This window comes from Dromiciops gliroides, chromosome 4, assembly GCF_019393635.1.
Source record: "Dromiciops gliroides isolate mDroGli1 chromosome 4, mDroGli1.pri, whole genome shotgun sequence".
In the NCBI taxonomy this organism is placed as follows: Eukaryota; Metazoa; Chordata; class Mammalia; order Microbiotheria; family Microbiotheriidae; genus Dromiciops; species Dromiciops gliroides.
The window spans coordinates 403,250,503-403,266,860 of record NC_057864.1 but is presented as its reverse complement, the minus strand read 5'-3'; the positions used below and the strand labels follow the sequence as shown (position 1 = coordinate 403,266,860).

Below are 16,358 nucleotides of genomic sequence, written 5' to 3'. Positions count from 1 at the left end.
AGTTTTAATTCACTTAACCCTGTTTTCCTCAGTTTCCTCATCTGTAAAATGAGCTAGAAAAAGAAATGGCAAACCACTCCAGGATCTTTGCCAAGAAAACCCCCAATGGGGTCACAGAGTCAGACACAACTGAGAACTGACTGTACAATGAAAATGAACTCATCACCATTCCTCATAAACTGGCTTCCTCTCCCTAACCTCTATTTCTGTTCATGTCTTTAATCATCTTCCCTCTTATCTAGGTTTGGAGCCATCTTTGGCTCTTTACTCTCTCATCTAACCAATTGTGAAGTCCCATCATTTCTACCATCAAATTTTCTCTTGTATCTGGCTCTTCCCCTCCATTCTCACCACCCTAATCAATCAGCCACCAAACATTTATTAAGCCAGCCATTGTGCTAAGCAGTGAGTATTCCAAGACAAAAGAAAAATAATCCCTGCTCTCAAGGACTGATATCCTCTCAGCCCAAATCCTTACTTCTCCCCTCAGATATTCTATTACCCTCCTAATTGATCTGCCTACCTCAAGTCTAATCTCTCTCAAATACATCCTCTACAGCATTGACCAAGTAAGTTCCCTAATGTGTCACTATAATCATATTATTCCTTTACTTAAAAAACAAAATAAGCAAGCAAACAAACAAACACAACCTTTCATGGCTTCCTACGCAGTCTGCATCCAACATTTGTCATTAGCCTTACTTCATGCTACTTCCTGCCATTTACTCCATTCTGGCCCAAACTCTTAGTCCCTCATTCTATTGCATTCTTTTGCAACCGTCTCCAAACTCCATGAATTTGTCCACTTCCTCCTCATCTCCCCTTGTTATCCCTTCTTTGCCTCTGCACAGATCTTTCCTCCTTCTTAAAATGTTACTGTGCACTCTGTCTAGATTTTTCTTTTGCACTTGTCTCACTCAATTCAGTTCAGTAAACATTTATTAAGCACCTACATGTGTCAACCACTGTGCTAAACTCTGAAGATATAAATAATAAAAGAAAGACCTGGGCAGCTAGATGGTGCAGTAGATAGAGCACTAGCCCTGGATTCAGGAGGATCTGAGTTCAAATCCGGCCTCAGACACTTGACACTTACTAGCTGTGTGACCCTGGGCAAGTCACTTAACCCCAATTGCCTCACAAAAAAAAAAAAAAGAAAGAAATGAAAGACCATCCCTCTCTCAAGAAGCTTGCAATCTAATGAGGGAAGACAATACACAAAAGGAGGGTAGAAAGCAGGTAGGGTTTGGTAGAACCATGAAGTTGAAACCAGGTAGAGCTGGTGATGGAGATTAGAGTGAGGTGGAAGTCCAGTTTCTGCCCTGTATAAAGGAAAGCTTTGGGTAGAATTTAGTATTCCAACCTCCAGCCCTCCTACTAGAGGGGAGAAAAAGCCAAGAGGATGTGGTATCTAAGACTCGAGTAAACTGCATGGTCCTGAGATTAGAAGTAATCAATTTGTCCTGGAAAGGGTATCTTGTTCTGTGGAGTTGAAACTAGGCTTAGCTGCAGATAGAAAGTATCTTTTTGTGTCTGTGTCTGTGTGTGTGTGTGGGTGGGTGGGTGTGTGTGTGTGTGTGTGTGCACGCGCGTGCTTTCCTATCTCCTTTAGATTATAAATTAATTAGAAGAAGAGTGTGTTGGATAGATCTTTGAATCCCCACCACCTAACACATTTAATAAGTATTTAATCAATGTTTCTTGAATTGATTTCCACTGATAAATGCTTCCTTCTATAATTGTTCTTTCTCATATAAGGCAACAATAAGTCTCTTGTATTTTGCTCTTGTCAGACCTCATCTGGAGTACTCTGTTCAATTCTGGGTGTGCCAGTCTAAGGAAATTGATAAGCAGCAGGAAAATGTCCAGAAAATGGAAATCAGGATGGTGAAGTACATGGAATATAAAGATCAGTTAAAGAAGTTGGGCATAATTAGCATGAAAAAGAGAAAATTTAGTGAGGGACATGATAGCTCTTTGCAAGTATTTGAAGGGCTCTCCTACAAAGAAGTATTAGATTTGTTTTGTTTGACCCCAGAGAGCAGAACCAAGAGCAAGAAGTTGAAGTACAGAAGAGGCAGATTTTGGCTCAAATTTACTCTAAGATTCTATGAACTCATCATCTCCTATAAACTTGTTTCTCCTTCTAATTTCTCTACTTCTATTAATGCTATTAATGATACTACTTCCTAATAATTAGAACTATCCAAAAGTGGAATGGGCGACCTAAAGTCTTCAAGAAATGGCCAAATAACCCAACCCCTTGCCACTGTGTCATAGTAAGAATTCCTTTTGTGTGTGGGTTGGACTCAGTTGCAGATAAGGTCCTTTCCACCTTTCAAATGATAAGATTTTGTAATTTGTTTGAAGAATGTTTTGGTGAAAATGAAACACTTGATTGAAGGCTTATTTACTACCCTTTTAAAACACATGAGGGTGTATAGTGGATAAAGGTGGTATAGTGGTTAAAGCACCAGTCCTGGATTCAGAAGGACCTGAGTTCAAATGTGACCTCAGGCACTTGACACTAGCTGTGTGACCCTGGGCAAGTCACTTAACCCTCATTGCCCCACCAAAAAAAATAAAGCAAACAAAAAAATTAACATTTAGAAGTAAGAGGTTTTGCTTTAAAAAAAAAAAGTTACTCTGTGGGGAAGCTAGGTGGAGCAGTGGATAAAGCACTGGCTCTGGATTCAGGAGTACCTGAGTTCAAACCCGACCTCAGATACTTGACACTTACTAGCTGTGTGACCCTGGGCAAGTCACTTAACCCCCATGCCCCCCCAAAAAAAAGTTACTCTAATTAAGATTAAGTACATTTGCCAACAGTCTTATATTCTGGGTTGCTAAATAACCATCACCACAGTCAGCATAATCAAAAGTATTTATTAAGTTTTTCTCAGAGTATGGCCCCATAGTAGATGTTGTCCTAAGCAAACTCAATGGCCTTTACTCCATAGAAGTTTATCATCTAGCAGGGAAAAGGGGAGAGGGAAGGGGAAGGAAGAATCATTTATTAAGTGTCCACTCTGAGCCAGCACTTTACCAGTATTATCTCATTTGATAAAGGATCTCTATTCAATAATATCTAGGGCAGATATTATTGAATAAATGGATTAAGTAAATGCATGCATAAAGTAAACAAGTTATGTATTCATTCTCTACAGAACCTTAAAATGATAAGTGCACTTAATAAAATGAGAAGGAAAGAGGGATTTCCCTAAGTGCAAGTTAGTATATATCCCCCATGAGGCCCTTCCATAAGTGGAAAGAAATCAAGGCCTGGCACTGGATGGATAGCTCATATGCAAGAAGAAGGAAGGCAGGACTAAAAAGAAAACTTTAAGGGTCATCACTATGGGGGTTCTAGGTTTTATTGGACCTTCCTTAATGATGAGCATAGACTTGAAAGCCGTGTTCATCTTTCTATGATTCCCATTTATATTAACTGATTCAGAGAGTTCCCTCATATGTTAGTATGCAGTATGTGGCACATTCATTGAAGAAGTCCAAAGTAGATGTTGTATACTTGAAATATGAACCTCACACTTTCTACTTTTCAAGATTTGTTTCAATGAATTAGAATACCATTTCATTTCCGTGGGACTGTAATGTCAGAACTAATCTTGAATATATGAGATGCTATTGCCCATACTGAGCTTTAGCTATTTTTAATATGTTGGGGATGAATCTCATATATCATTGCTGCCATCTTCTGGAAAGTTGTGTGTTTGACAAAAAAAAAATGCCTTTTTCCCGAAGCACTATAAAAGTGTATATCCTTCTTTTAATGTTTCCCCTGATCATTGTTAGGGGTCCTAAGATATTATTTGATTTTATCCTTTTCCTTAAAGAGACTTTTAGAATCTCCTAAAGTGAAAATAAATGAAACCTAATGAAATGCTTTCATAATATATGCTGCTATAACATAGAAAACATCAATACAAAGGAATTCTACTTTCCTCATAGGCATAGTATGGGGGAGATACAGTGGATCAAACCTGTATTTGGACTAAGAGGACTTGGGTTCAAATTTTAGCTCAAACCCTTTCCTACTTAGGTGCCCTTCTGCAGGTCATTTCTCTGACCTCAGTTTTCTCATATGTAAATAGAATAGTTTGCATCAAATTGCTTCTAAGGTACTTTCCAGCCCCAGATTTCTCATCTCGTGATGATTTACCTCTAAGGGTCAAAAACTTCATTTTTAAGGACCCTAACTTGTTGATTCTGTTTCACTCTCATTTATACGAATCAGTGATTCCTGGATTCTTCACATCATATTGGAAGTCATTGATTTCTTTTCACACTTCCCAAGATAGAATGCCATTCCATCTTTCTTTGAATTCCATTTGGATTTGCCACACATTGGTTCAGGGAGACAGACAGATGCTTATTAAACAAAAATATAAACTAACTAAGGGCTCACAAAAGAACACACCAGAACATGTGTTCATGAGAATGTCAGTCTGCGTGACCATATGAATGTTTATAAATATTTTATGGGAATATTTAAGCCACACATGGGCAATCCTAGCTTTTTTTTTTCATAATGGATTCCTGTAAAGTACATCAGAGAGAAGGATGGTGGAAAACGGATCATTGTTCCTATGTCCTGTGGCACCATCTAAGCCTATAGTTTAGTTTACCCTGTTTTTGCCACTGAATGTCACTTCTGTGTTGATAAAGTCCAATGTTTACCAAAGTTTTTACACTGGGTGGCAGAAATGGCTTTGAATCAGCAACTGAATTGGTTACTGAGCTGCCAAGAGTAAAATGATTTAACAGAAGAAATTGAGACAATTTCATCAGTGGAAATGATATTGAGTAGAGGCATTACCATCTGCTTTGTCACTGCATCCTAAGGACCAGAGGACCTTTCCATCTGATACCCCTCCCCCCATATGTGTTGTCTTCCTCATTAGAATGTAAGAAACTTGAAAGTAGGGACTGTCTTTTCTATCTGCATTGTCAGCATTTAGCAGAATTCTTTGCCCATAGTATGTGTTTAATAAAGGCTTCATTCATTCATTCAAATGAGGCATTTTTATAACATTAAATGAACCCAGAGACAGCACAGTATAGCAGAAAGAGCACTGACTTTTGACTCCAAATATTGGGGTTCACATTGATTCTCTGGCTGATTACTAGCCATGTGATCTTAAGTAAGTCATGGATCTGCATCTTGGCTCCCTGTCTGTGAAATGGGAATAATATTGCCTGAACTATCTGCTTCAGAAGGTTGTTTTAAATACCAGATGTAGTCATTTACTTAAAGCAGTTAGAAGTTGTCACTGTTGGGGGCAGCTAGGTGGCACAGTAGATAAAGCACCGGCCCTGGATTCAGGAGGACCTGAGTTCAAACTCAGCCTCAGACACTTGACAGTGACTAGCTATGTGACCCTGGGCAAGTCACTTAACCCTCATTGCCCTGCAAAAACAAAAAACAAAACAAAACAAAAAAGAGAACAAAGATTCCCCCCAACCCCACTTATGGGGCGGATAGGTGGCGCAGTGGATAGAGCACTGGCCCTGGATTCAGGAGTACCTGAGTTCAAATCCAGCCTCAGACACTTAACACTTACTAGCTGTGTAACCCTGGGCAAGTCACTTAACCCCAATTGCTTCACTAAAAAACAAACAAAAAAAGAAGTTTTCACTGTTATCAAACCTCAGAAGACTCATTAATTGATGCAGAGTGAAGTGAGTAGAACCAGAATTACAACTTACAACAATCACAATAATGTAAAAACAAACAAACAAACAAAAAAAACAATTCTAAAGACTTCAGAACTTTGCTAAATGCAATACTGTCACAACTTCAGAAAGCTGACCATGAGGCTTGTTTCCCACCTCTTGGAAGAGAGGTGATGAACTAGAAGTAAAGAATGAGGTATACATTTCCATACATGACCAATATGCTCATTTGTTTGATTTGATTAAACTTCTTAGTTACAAAGAAAGGTTCCTATTGGAGGGCAGAGGAGAGGATAAGGTCAGTAGATACAAGTGATGAGAGAAAAAAAAAAAGAAGAAAAGGTTGTCACTGAAACATTAAAAAAAAAATACCCAGAAGAAAGTAGAAAGAAATTCAGATAGGGACATAGGCAAGCAGGGCAGTTTTACTACCATCATGTTAAATTTAATATACACTTAAAATAAACTGTACATAACAGAAGGTCATAAGTTTCATATACAGTCCTCTCTGCTGGTTGTCAGTGTATATTGAAATGTTTGTGTTTGTTTATTATCTGTCTTCCTCAAATGCTGTTTGGAGAATCGCTGGCATTTATTAATTTCATAATAAGAAAATTTTAATTAAAAAAGAAAATATTAAATAGTCACATGCTAAATAAATAAATGGGAGCTATAATTAGTCATCTGAACAGATTGGTGAAATTTTAGGCGGCACAAAGCAAAGCTCGCTTTGTGAATACCAGCTCATTTAATTTAACAAGCAGTTTTCAAACCTTATTATATTCAAGGTCCCTATACTGGGCACACACATCATATAAATGGTTTTCATTTATTTTCTGACATGATGCTAATGCTGATAACTCTGTGTATGAACAAGAATTTGGTGTCAACATTCTTTTCTGCCCTGGATGTACCCACAAAAGTAGGAACTGCATCGGGTTTCCATTTCTTAGCTGAGTCACTGTCTAGTCTCATTCAACATTTTCCCATGATAAACATCTCCAATACACAGAATCTGACTTAAGGGTGGTGAGAAGAACACTGGCTTTAGAGTCAGAGGACTCAGGTTCAAATTCTGCCTCTGATGCTTACTACCCAGCTTCTCTGGGCCTCAGTTTCCCATAAAGAAATTGGATTAGATGTCCTTTCCAGTTCTATATTTATAAAAGATTATCTTTCATAACATAGGATGGGCCAAAAGTCACAAAGGGGTCTAATGTTTTAATAACTTTTTAAAAATTATTTTTCTTTATTTTCCCCATTTATGAGATTTGATTTTTCACATATAATGTAAATTAATTTCCTATATATGCTGTATATGATGCTATGGTACTATAAATTAAAAACAAAAAATAAAGGAGTTATTAAATATTTGTGATTTTTGCCCCACCCAGTATAACTCCAAATATGGTCCTACTTACTAAATTCAGTAAGAATTGTTTTCTCTTTGCAGACATTAATTCAAGCTTTAATCTATGCACACTGGGACTAGACTATGGATATAATCAACTTCCATTAAGGTCCTTTTACATTCAGAGTAATACATAGATGTTGTATACAGCTACTGTGTATCTGGAGGTGTGTGGGGGGTGGGGGGAGGAACTAGTTTCTCACACAGAAACTTTTGAAATCTAATCCTAAAAAACATGAGAAAAGGTTGAAACAAAAATGTGAAATATGGGTTCAGTATATAGCATTTATGGATTTGTATTGCTTTCATTTGACCAATTCAAGATTTTCATTAGCTCTAAAAGCAGACTTACAAGAGATATTAATAAAATCTGAACACTGTTGATGTTCAATCATTTCTGACTCTCCATGACCCCATTTTGGGGTTTTCGTGGCAAAGGTACTAGAGTGGTTTGCTATTTCCTTCTCCAGCTCATTTTACAGAGGAAGAATTGAGGAATACAGAGTTAAGTGACTTACCCAGGGTTAAACAGCTAATTACATACATGAGGCCAGATTGGAACTCATGAAGATGTCTTCCTGATTCCAAGCCCATCCACTGTGCTCTAGCCACTGTGTCACCTAGCTGCCCATAAAATATGAATGCTTCTTGAAAATTAGTAATAACTTGCTTAAGTAATTAAATCCTCACCTTCATATGATTATAAATGAAGGAAATGATGTCTTACTACTATTAACATTTGGGATATTCATAAAACAACTTAGGGCTCTTCAATTTTAAAATGTTCACTAAATGAATTAACTCAGTTTTCATGATCCTTCTTCATCACTCTCATTTCTCTTTCCATTATTTCCTCTACCTCTCTTACTTTATCTTCAAAGTCCTTGAGTGCTTCTATGGCCTGAAACCAATTCATATTTTTCTTGGAAGCTTTGGATGTAGTAGCCCTGATGTTGTTATCCTTTTCTGAGGGTGTGCCTCGATCTTCCTTTTCACTAAAGAAACTTTCTATGGTCCTCATCTTTCTCTGTCTGCTCATCCTGACAGTCTTTTACTTGACTTTTAACTCCTTCTTAAAGTGGGGCACTACTTCCAGGATGTACTGTCCAGTCATCAGGGGGTCTAAGGTGGTATTTAAGGAGGGGCAGCTTCTTCACTTGCCTGGCCTGTTCTCTGGTCCATGGATAACCCCAAGTCAACTTGCTAATTAACCAGGCAGCAAAACTTTGTGTTCTGTGGTTGTTAGTACAGATGAGCCTGCTCCCCTCCCCGACCCGGGCCACAGCCACTCAAGTGTCACTTCCTGGTTCCCAGCAGGAGTGAAACACCCAAGTTACACCTCAGTGCCAGCAGAGACCCCTGTAATTTTCCCCTGCCCAACTGCTCAGCCCTCTCACCAGACTGTGAGCTTAGTTCCAGATGACACTGGTGCTGCAGCTGATTCAGAGGTTCCAGGGGTCTCTTTCTCTGGTGAGGCCTTCCTGAGACTGGATCTGTGTCAGCATGATCTCGGTATTGAGCTCCACTCCCACCCTGGCACAGCAGCCCCCTCCTGCCAACCTTCTAAGCCATCTTTGGCTGGAAAATAATCTCAGCCCATTCTTTTGTGGCTTCTGCTGCTCCAGGAATTGTCCCATGGCATTATTTGGAGGTTTTTTGGAGTGATCATGTCATGAGTTCTGAGAGCTTACTGCCTTTCCCTTAACTCAGTTTTAATAAGTTTGTAATCTCATTTGTAATACATTTTTTAAAATTTTAGGAGGTAAAATAACAAATAGGTTAATATTAAGCCATTAAAATGGGTTAAATGCAGGGGGCAGCTAGGTGGCACAGTGGATGAAGCACTGGTCCTGGATTCAGGAGGACCTGAGTTCAAATCCAGCCTCAGACACCTGACACTTGCCTTACTAGCTGTGTGACCCTGGGCAAGTCACTTAACCCTCATTGCCTCACAAAAAAATGGCAGGGGGTTAAATGCAGAGTTGCCATCGTTGACTATTGGGGCTTTAGCTACACAGATCAGATGATCAATAAATCAATTGATCAATCAGTCAATCAACAGGTAGAAAGATGGATGGATAAATGATAGAACAAACAAGCCAGAATTGACTAAACACCTACTATGTGCCAGGCACTGTGGCTTTAATTTTGATGTAGCTCATCCTTTTCTGTCATTTCCTTATAGTCCATTCTCCATAGTACTGGTACAAAAGGAAATTTAATGTACTTGTGTCAGGAAAGGCCTATTTATTCTGACAAACTGATCAACCTCCAGAGTGTTCTTCTACCATGAAACTGATTTTATATCTCATCCACTAACTAATAAGATGTGAAGAGTTTTCTCTGTCATATCAACAGATCAGACTTGCTTCTATCGAAAGCAGCGGTGTGAAATCATCTATGGAGTTATTCTCAGTGGTTTGAAATATACCGTCCACATTAATTAGAAAGATGATGTTATATGAAAGCCTGATGGAGGCTTTGCAGAAATTCACACCTTATCTACAAGGCTGGTACCCAGAAGGCCTTAGAGGTGCTTACCTAGAACTCAGCTTGCCCTTTATGCAGGAACTCAGACATGATGCTGTGAAAGAAAGTGGCCAGAGACCGCAATGTTGGTGGTGGTGATTTGTGTGTGTGTCCACACGTGCACACACTAGCAGCTTCCCCCACCCCCTGTAATTTCATGAGCTAAACCTTCATACTCCTTCAGATATGGCAAAATCCAATCCATTCCATTAGATGTCAAAAGGAATGACGATGCGGAGTAATAATGATAATAATAGCTAACATTTCTATCACAGGCAGTGAAGCCTTGTGGATAAAGGACTGAGCTCAGCGTCAAAAGGAATTTTAAGTCCCACCTGTGACACATCCTCTCTGTGTGTAACACTGGACAGATCACTTAACCTTTCAGTGCCCTGAGGCAGATTTCCAAGACTATAAATTGTAGAACAATTGCATTAAAAGAGGGAATTTCCTCACTAGGACTCAGGTCTGAACAAGAAAAAAACAAACAAAAACAAATACAGTTCTTTAGAGCTTTGTAAAGTGATCTGTGTGGAGAGAGAAACAGAGACAGATGGAGGGAGAGAGACAGAGAGACAGAAATAGAAAGACAGAGACAGAGAGAGACAGAAATAGACAGAGACAGAGAGAGAAAGATACATATATAATCTCATACAGCCTGAGTTTAGTCCTTACTGCAGCAAAGCAATCATTCTACTCCCCTCAAATAAGTTCACTATCCTATTCTCCACAACAACTATTTCAAAGCTTTTCTTCTCTCCTCAAACCTCCCACAACACCTCCTCCCTCTAACCTCTTGGCTGAAGACCTCACCACATAGACTTCACAGAAAAAAAATAATAAAGCTATTCACCTAGAGCTCCATCTAGTCTCCTCTTCTTCATTTTGCATCACTTAGATATCTCCCTTTGCTGTCTCTTCTGTTGCTCCAGCCTGTGATGAAGAGGTGGCCTTTCTCATCCTCTCTTTATCTTCAATAGCAAATTTTATTATCCCTACTTTCTCACTCATGTTCAATCACTCCCTATCTGTTGGTTGTTTGCCCTACTGCCTAGAAACACATCCGTGTCTTCCCCACCTTTAAAAAAAAAATACCATAACTGCTTGTTATTGTTGTGGGTTTTTTTAATCTTTTCTCCCCTTCTCAACTAAATGCTTATAAGTCATTTATATGAGGTATCTCCATTCCCTCTCTTCTTGAGTCTAAAACCTCTACAACTCTGGCTTCCAACCTCATCATTCAACTTGAAACAGCTTCCCCCAGAGTTGCTAGTATATTCTTAACTGACAAATCTAACATCCTCTCCTCAATCCTCATCCTTCTTGACTTTTCAGAAGCCTTTGAAACTGTCACTCACCCTCCTCTCCTGGACACATTGTCTTTTGTGAGTCTTGATACAGCTACTTCCTGGTTATTCTCCTATGTGTCTGACTCCTCCTTTTTATGCTAGTTCTTTATCCAACATTCACTCACTCACCAGGTGCTCCCTCCAGGCCTCTATCCTAGATTTTTGTTTCTCTCTCTCTCTCTCTCTCTCTCTCTCTCTCTCTCTCTCTCTCTCTCTCTCTCTCTCTGTCTCTGTGTGTGTATCTGTTTGTTTCTCTCTCTCTGTCTGTCTCTCTCTCCTTGCAGTTTCATTTGATTATAGCATCAGCTCCCAGAGGTTCAATTCCTACTTCTGATATGGGATGGAATTAGGGTCAAATTGATCGTGAGTCGTCCCAAAAGAATTACAAGACTCAGTGACTCAGTTTCCCAAGTTTTATTGCAATACTGTGAGTGACCACAGGGAGAGAACCAGAAAAGTGGAAAGGTACCTCTCGAATACGGAAAGGAAAGACAGTTATATTTATAGCATGGATAAATTGATTATCAGTCTCATTATAATAATCAGAGATGACCTGTTAAAATGGGAATAACAATAGCATCTACCTAAGAGGATTGCTGTGAGGACAATCATTTATTAAGTATTTATAGGTGAAACAGTAAGAGTGCTGGACTTGGAGTCAGGAAGAGCATAATTCTAATCTAGCCTCATACACTTAATAAGGATAACTAACTTTTACATAGTGCTTGCTATATAAAGGGCTAAGCACTTTACAGATATTATTTGATTGTTACAAAAACTCTGGGAGGTAGATACCATCCCCATTTTGCAGATAAGGAAACTGAAGGAAACAGAGGTTACATGATTTGCCCAGGGTCATAAAGCTGGTAAATATCTGAGGCTGGATTTGAACTCAGGTCTTTCTAACTCCAGGCCCCATGCTATATCCACTGTTCCATCTATCTGCTTGAAGTCTTAGTGGCCATGTGACCTTAAGGAAGTCACTTAACCTGTTTGCCTCAGTTTCCTCATATGTAAAAAGGGGATAATAATAGCAACTACTTTGTAGGATTGTTGTGAGGATCCAATGAGATAACATATGTACAGTGCTTTGCAGCCTAAAAGCACTATATAAATGTTATTGATGGTGACTTTTTTTTATTAGCGTTGTTATTATCATTATAAATATTTTATGTTCATCAAATAATCCGAGGATATTAGAGCTAGAAGAGACCACCTTCAGTGTGGAATCTTCCCTGATTCACACACATTCCTTGGAATTGCTGTCACACTCCACCCCCAAAACTGCCTTGTAATCATTTTGTGAGTATTATTTATATACGTAGACATGATAACATTGTCTCCCCATTAGAATGTTAGTTCCTTGAGGACAAGGATGGTTGGATTTTTGCCTTTGTATTTAAGTAATAATAATTAACAAATAATAGTAAATATTAATAAATGCTTGTTGATTGTTCGATCTAATTCCATCCACTAATCATTAATTAAATGGTCACTGCATGCAAACTCTGTACCAGGTCCTTGGGCTATAGACACAGAACAAAATCAAAAGGCCCTGTCTTCAGGGAGCCTCTGTTCTTCATGAGGGATATAAAAGATGTACACAAATATGTGTGATCTGAGGAGAGAGCATCCACAGCTCAATAGTCCAGGAACAATTTACCATAGACAGTTGCACATGAGCTAAGCCTTCAATGAAACAAGGGGACTTTAAAAGGGAGAGGGGAGAAGAGAATACAGTCCAGACATGAGTCATTTAGTTTAACCCTTTTCTATTATAAATGAGGAAACTGAAGCCCAGAGAGGTTAATTGAATTGCCCAAGGCCACACAGTGGCAGAGCCTCAATCAGTCTTGGAGTCTGCTACCCTTTCTCCGATTCCACATTGATTTTCTATGGCTGCTAAAGGGGTTGTGGCATTTATCTCCAGAGTAAGGCCTTATCTCTCTGCTTTGTTCTTAGTACATGGAGAGATTGGGTGGATTTTCAGATCTGATTTTTTTTTTTTTTGGTGAGGCAATTGGGGTTAAGTGACTTGCCCACGGTCACACAGCTAGCAAGTGGCAAATGTCTGAGGCCAGATTTGAACTCAGGTACTCCTGACTCCAGGGCCGGTGCTCTATCCACTGTGCCACCTAGCTGCCCCAGATCTGATTTTTAAGAATTGAGAAACTAAGTGTGACTGCATCTGGGGCAACATGTTCAATTCTAGCCACTGCTATAAAGGAAGAACACTGATGAACTGGAGACTTCTGAGCCTGGAGGTCATTCCTCAGTAGGGATCAGTTGATACTGGAGATGGTTGGGTTGGAGAAGGAAAGACTTCTTCAAGGCACATTCTAGCTGTCCAGGTATTTGAAGGCTTCTTATATGAAAGGATTACATTTATCCTGCCTGGCTTGAGATGTGAAGAGAAGGAAGGATGCTTGGAGTTGCAGAGAGGCAAATTTGGACTTGTTGTAAGGGGAAAACTTCCTGACAATTAAAACTATCCAGAGACTCCCTTAGAGAGTCTCTAAGCAAAAGCTTTATGACTACATATCACGCTATAGAAAGGATTCTTATTAAGGTACCAACTGGACTAGATGAAATCTGAGATTAAGAAATCTGGCCTCAAGATTCTGTTTTGGGGGAAGTAAAGAAGTATATTCATGTCAGTTGTTGTAAAGATCCCCTTTACATTGAAAGCTCTCTGGGGCAGCTAGGTGGTGCAGTGGATAGAGCATCAGCCCTGGAGTCAGGAGGACCTGAGTTCAAATCCAGCCTCAGACACTTGACACTTAATAGCTATGTGACCCTGGGCAAGTCACAACCCCAATTGCCTCACCAAAAAGACTGTCTTTTGCCTCTTTTTTTATCCCCAACACTTAGCATAGTGCCTGGCACATAGTAGATACTTACTAAAATGTTATTTAATTGAAATAATATTTGTAAAGCACTTAGCACAGTGCCTGGCGCATAGTATATACTATGTATATGCTGGTTGTAATAATAATGACAATAATAACTATAATGATAATAGTTATTATGTGCCAGGAAGAAAACAATCCTTGCACACATGTATATATGTTAATTATTTCTATAAGTGAACAAGCTAGTGACATGTTTATACTTAATTTCTTTTTGTTGTTGTTGTTTTCTTTTTAAAGAAAAACTCCAGAGCCAATGTACTTTTGTTCTTTTTATTTTTTTTTGCAGGGCAATGGGGGTTAAGTGACTTGCCCAGGGTCACACAGCTAGTAAATGTCAAGTGTCTGAGGCTGGATTTGAACTCAGGTACTCCTGAATCCAGGGCCAGGTCTTTATCCACTGCCCCACGTAGCTGCCCCCTTTTCTTTCTTTTTAAAAGACATTTTAAGATGCCTCTTATTTTTACATCACATTAATTTCCAGATAGAGCCCCTCACCCCAATATCCCAGTATTACACTCTTTTTTTCCCCAGTATTGCACTCTTAACAAAATCAGTTCGACTAAGACAAACAACAACCTTGTCTCACAGAGACAGAAAAACCTTTGGGGCTGTCATCTCCCACTTCTCTGAGGAGAAAGGAGCACATTCTATTACCTGATCTCATAAACCAGTGTTAGTCATTACAATTACTCCAAGTTGACTTCATTTGAATGTTCTTTTCATTTGCCTTATTGTCATCACCATGCATCATTTCATACAAGTTTTCCCATGTTTCTATGAATTCCTTATATTCACTTGTTCTTAGAATTATGTATTTTCTTCCAAAGATGATTTCAGTAGCAATTATAACTTAGCCAAATCCACGGAGTGTAATGGCTACATGTTCTACTGAGGATAATGGGAACAAAGACCAAAAGGCTCCATCTCTGTCCCTTCCCTCTCCCTGAGTGACTGAGTACTTCTATGAACCTTATTGAATCTTCCAGTTAATTTGCAGGGCCCAGATGATCAGCTGGTAGCTATCACCAACAGGGAATGGTTGGGGTGGTAGCTATGTCACATTTCCAGTGTTTTATATGATTGCATACATAGGATATATATATGTATATATCCTATATCATATTGCTTGCCATTTTAGGGAAGGGGGAGGAAAGGAAGGAAGGAAGAAATTTTGGAACTCAGAAATTTTTTAAGTGAATGTTAAAAATTGTCTTTACGTGTAATTAGAAAGAATGAAATACTAATCCAAAATAATTATACCTATGATACCCAGCTGATAAAGTACCTCCACTTTCTAATTCTTCCAGTAGGTGTTCAAGTACTCCTTATAGGGTATCTTTTTCAGATGGATTCCTTGTGATAAGAGTCCCAGCTCTGCCACTAACTATCCATATACCTTTGGACAAATGGCCTTTCAGTTTTTTATTATTTTCCACTTATTTATGCTTGTCCCTGTCAAGAGACAACGCAGCATAGTAACTAGAAAACTATCCCTGGAGTTAGGAAGACCTGGGTTCAAATTCTGTCTCTGATATCTCTTAGCTGGTGATCCTGGGCAAATCATCTAACTTCTCAGTGTTTCAGGAAACCCTGTACAACAAGATTTATAGTAGGTACTGTTCTTCATTGGTAGAGGAGTTCCCTAGTCAGGAATGATGAAATTACAGGACTCATTTTAGAAAGAAGAAAGAATTCAAATCCGGCCGAAGATATTTATTAGTTGTGTGACCCTCAGCAAGTCACTTAACCCCAACTGCCTCCCAAAAAATTATAATAAAATAAAAAGAAGAAAGAAAAGTTCTCTGTTTATTTTCATTCTTTTGGAATCCATGAATGCCTGAACAAATGTCATGACCTTAACAAGGTCTAATAGAAAAACTAGGACTCAGTAGACCTAGATTCTAGTCCCAACACTACCACTTACTTTGCCTAACCTGGTTGTTGTTTAGTTGTTTTCAGTCATGTGTAACTCTCCATGACCCCATTTGGGGTTTTCTTGGCAAAGAGTGGTGTGCCATTTCCTTCTCCAGCTCATTTTACAGGTGGGGGAACTGAGGCAAACAGGGTTAAGTAGGGGCAGCTAGGTGGAGCAGTGGATAAAGCACTGGCCCTGGATTCAAGAGTATCTGAGTTCAAATCCAGCCTCAAACATTTGACACTTACTAGCTGTATGACCCTGGGCAAGTCACTTAACCCTCATTGCCCCGCAAAAAAACAAAAACAAAACCCAGGGTTAAGTGACTTGCCCAGGGCCGCACAACTAGTTAGTCTCCTGAGGTCAGATTTGAACTCAGGAAGATGGATAAGTCTTCATAATTCCAGGACTGGAGCTCTATCCACTGTGCCACCTAGCTGCCTCCTCTAAAGTGTCAATAATCAGCTATCAATAATATTATTATATGCATCAACTTATTGCTATTTATAAAAGCACATTGGAAGGCATGTTCTTTTACTTCTTTATTA

The 16,358-nt window shown here is 39.1% G+C and overlaps 1 protein-coding gene across 2 annotated transcripts in view; it reads left to right on the top strand.

Annotated features, from left to right (window-relative positions):
- PRKN (parkin RBR E3 ubiquitin protein ligase) overlaps window positions 1-16,358 on the top strand; it is a 1,788,167-nt gene that overhangs the window by 1,732,389 nt on the left and 39,420 nt on the right. The window lies entirely within an intron of this gene.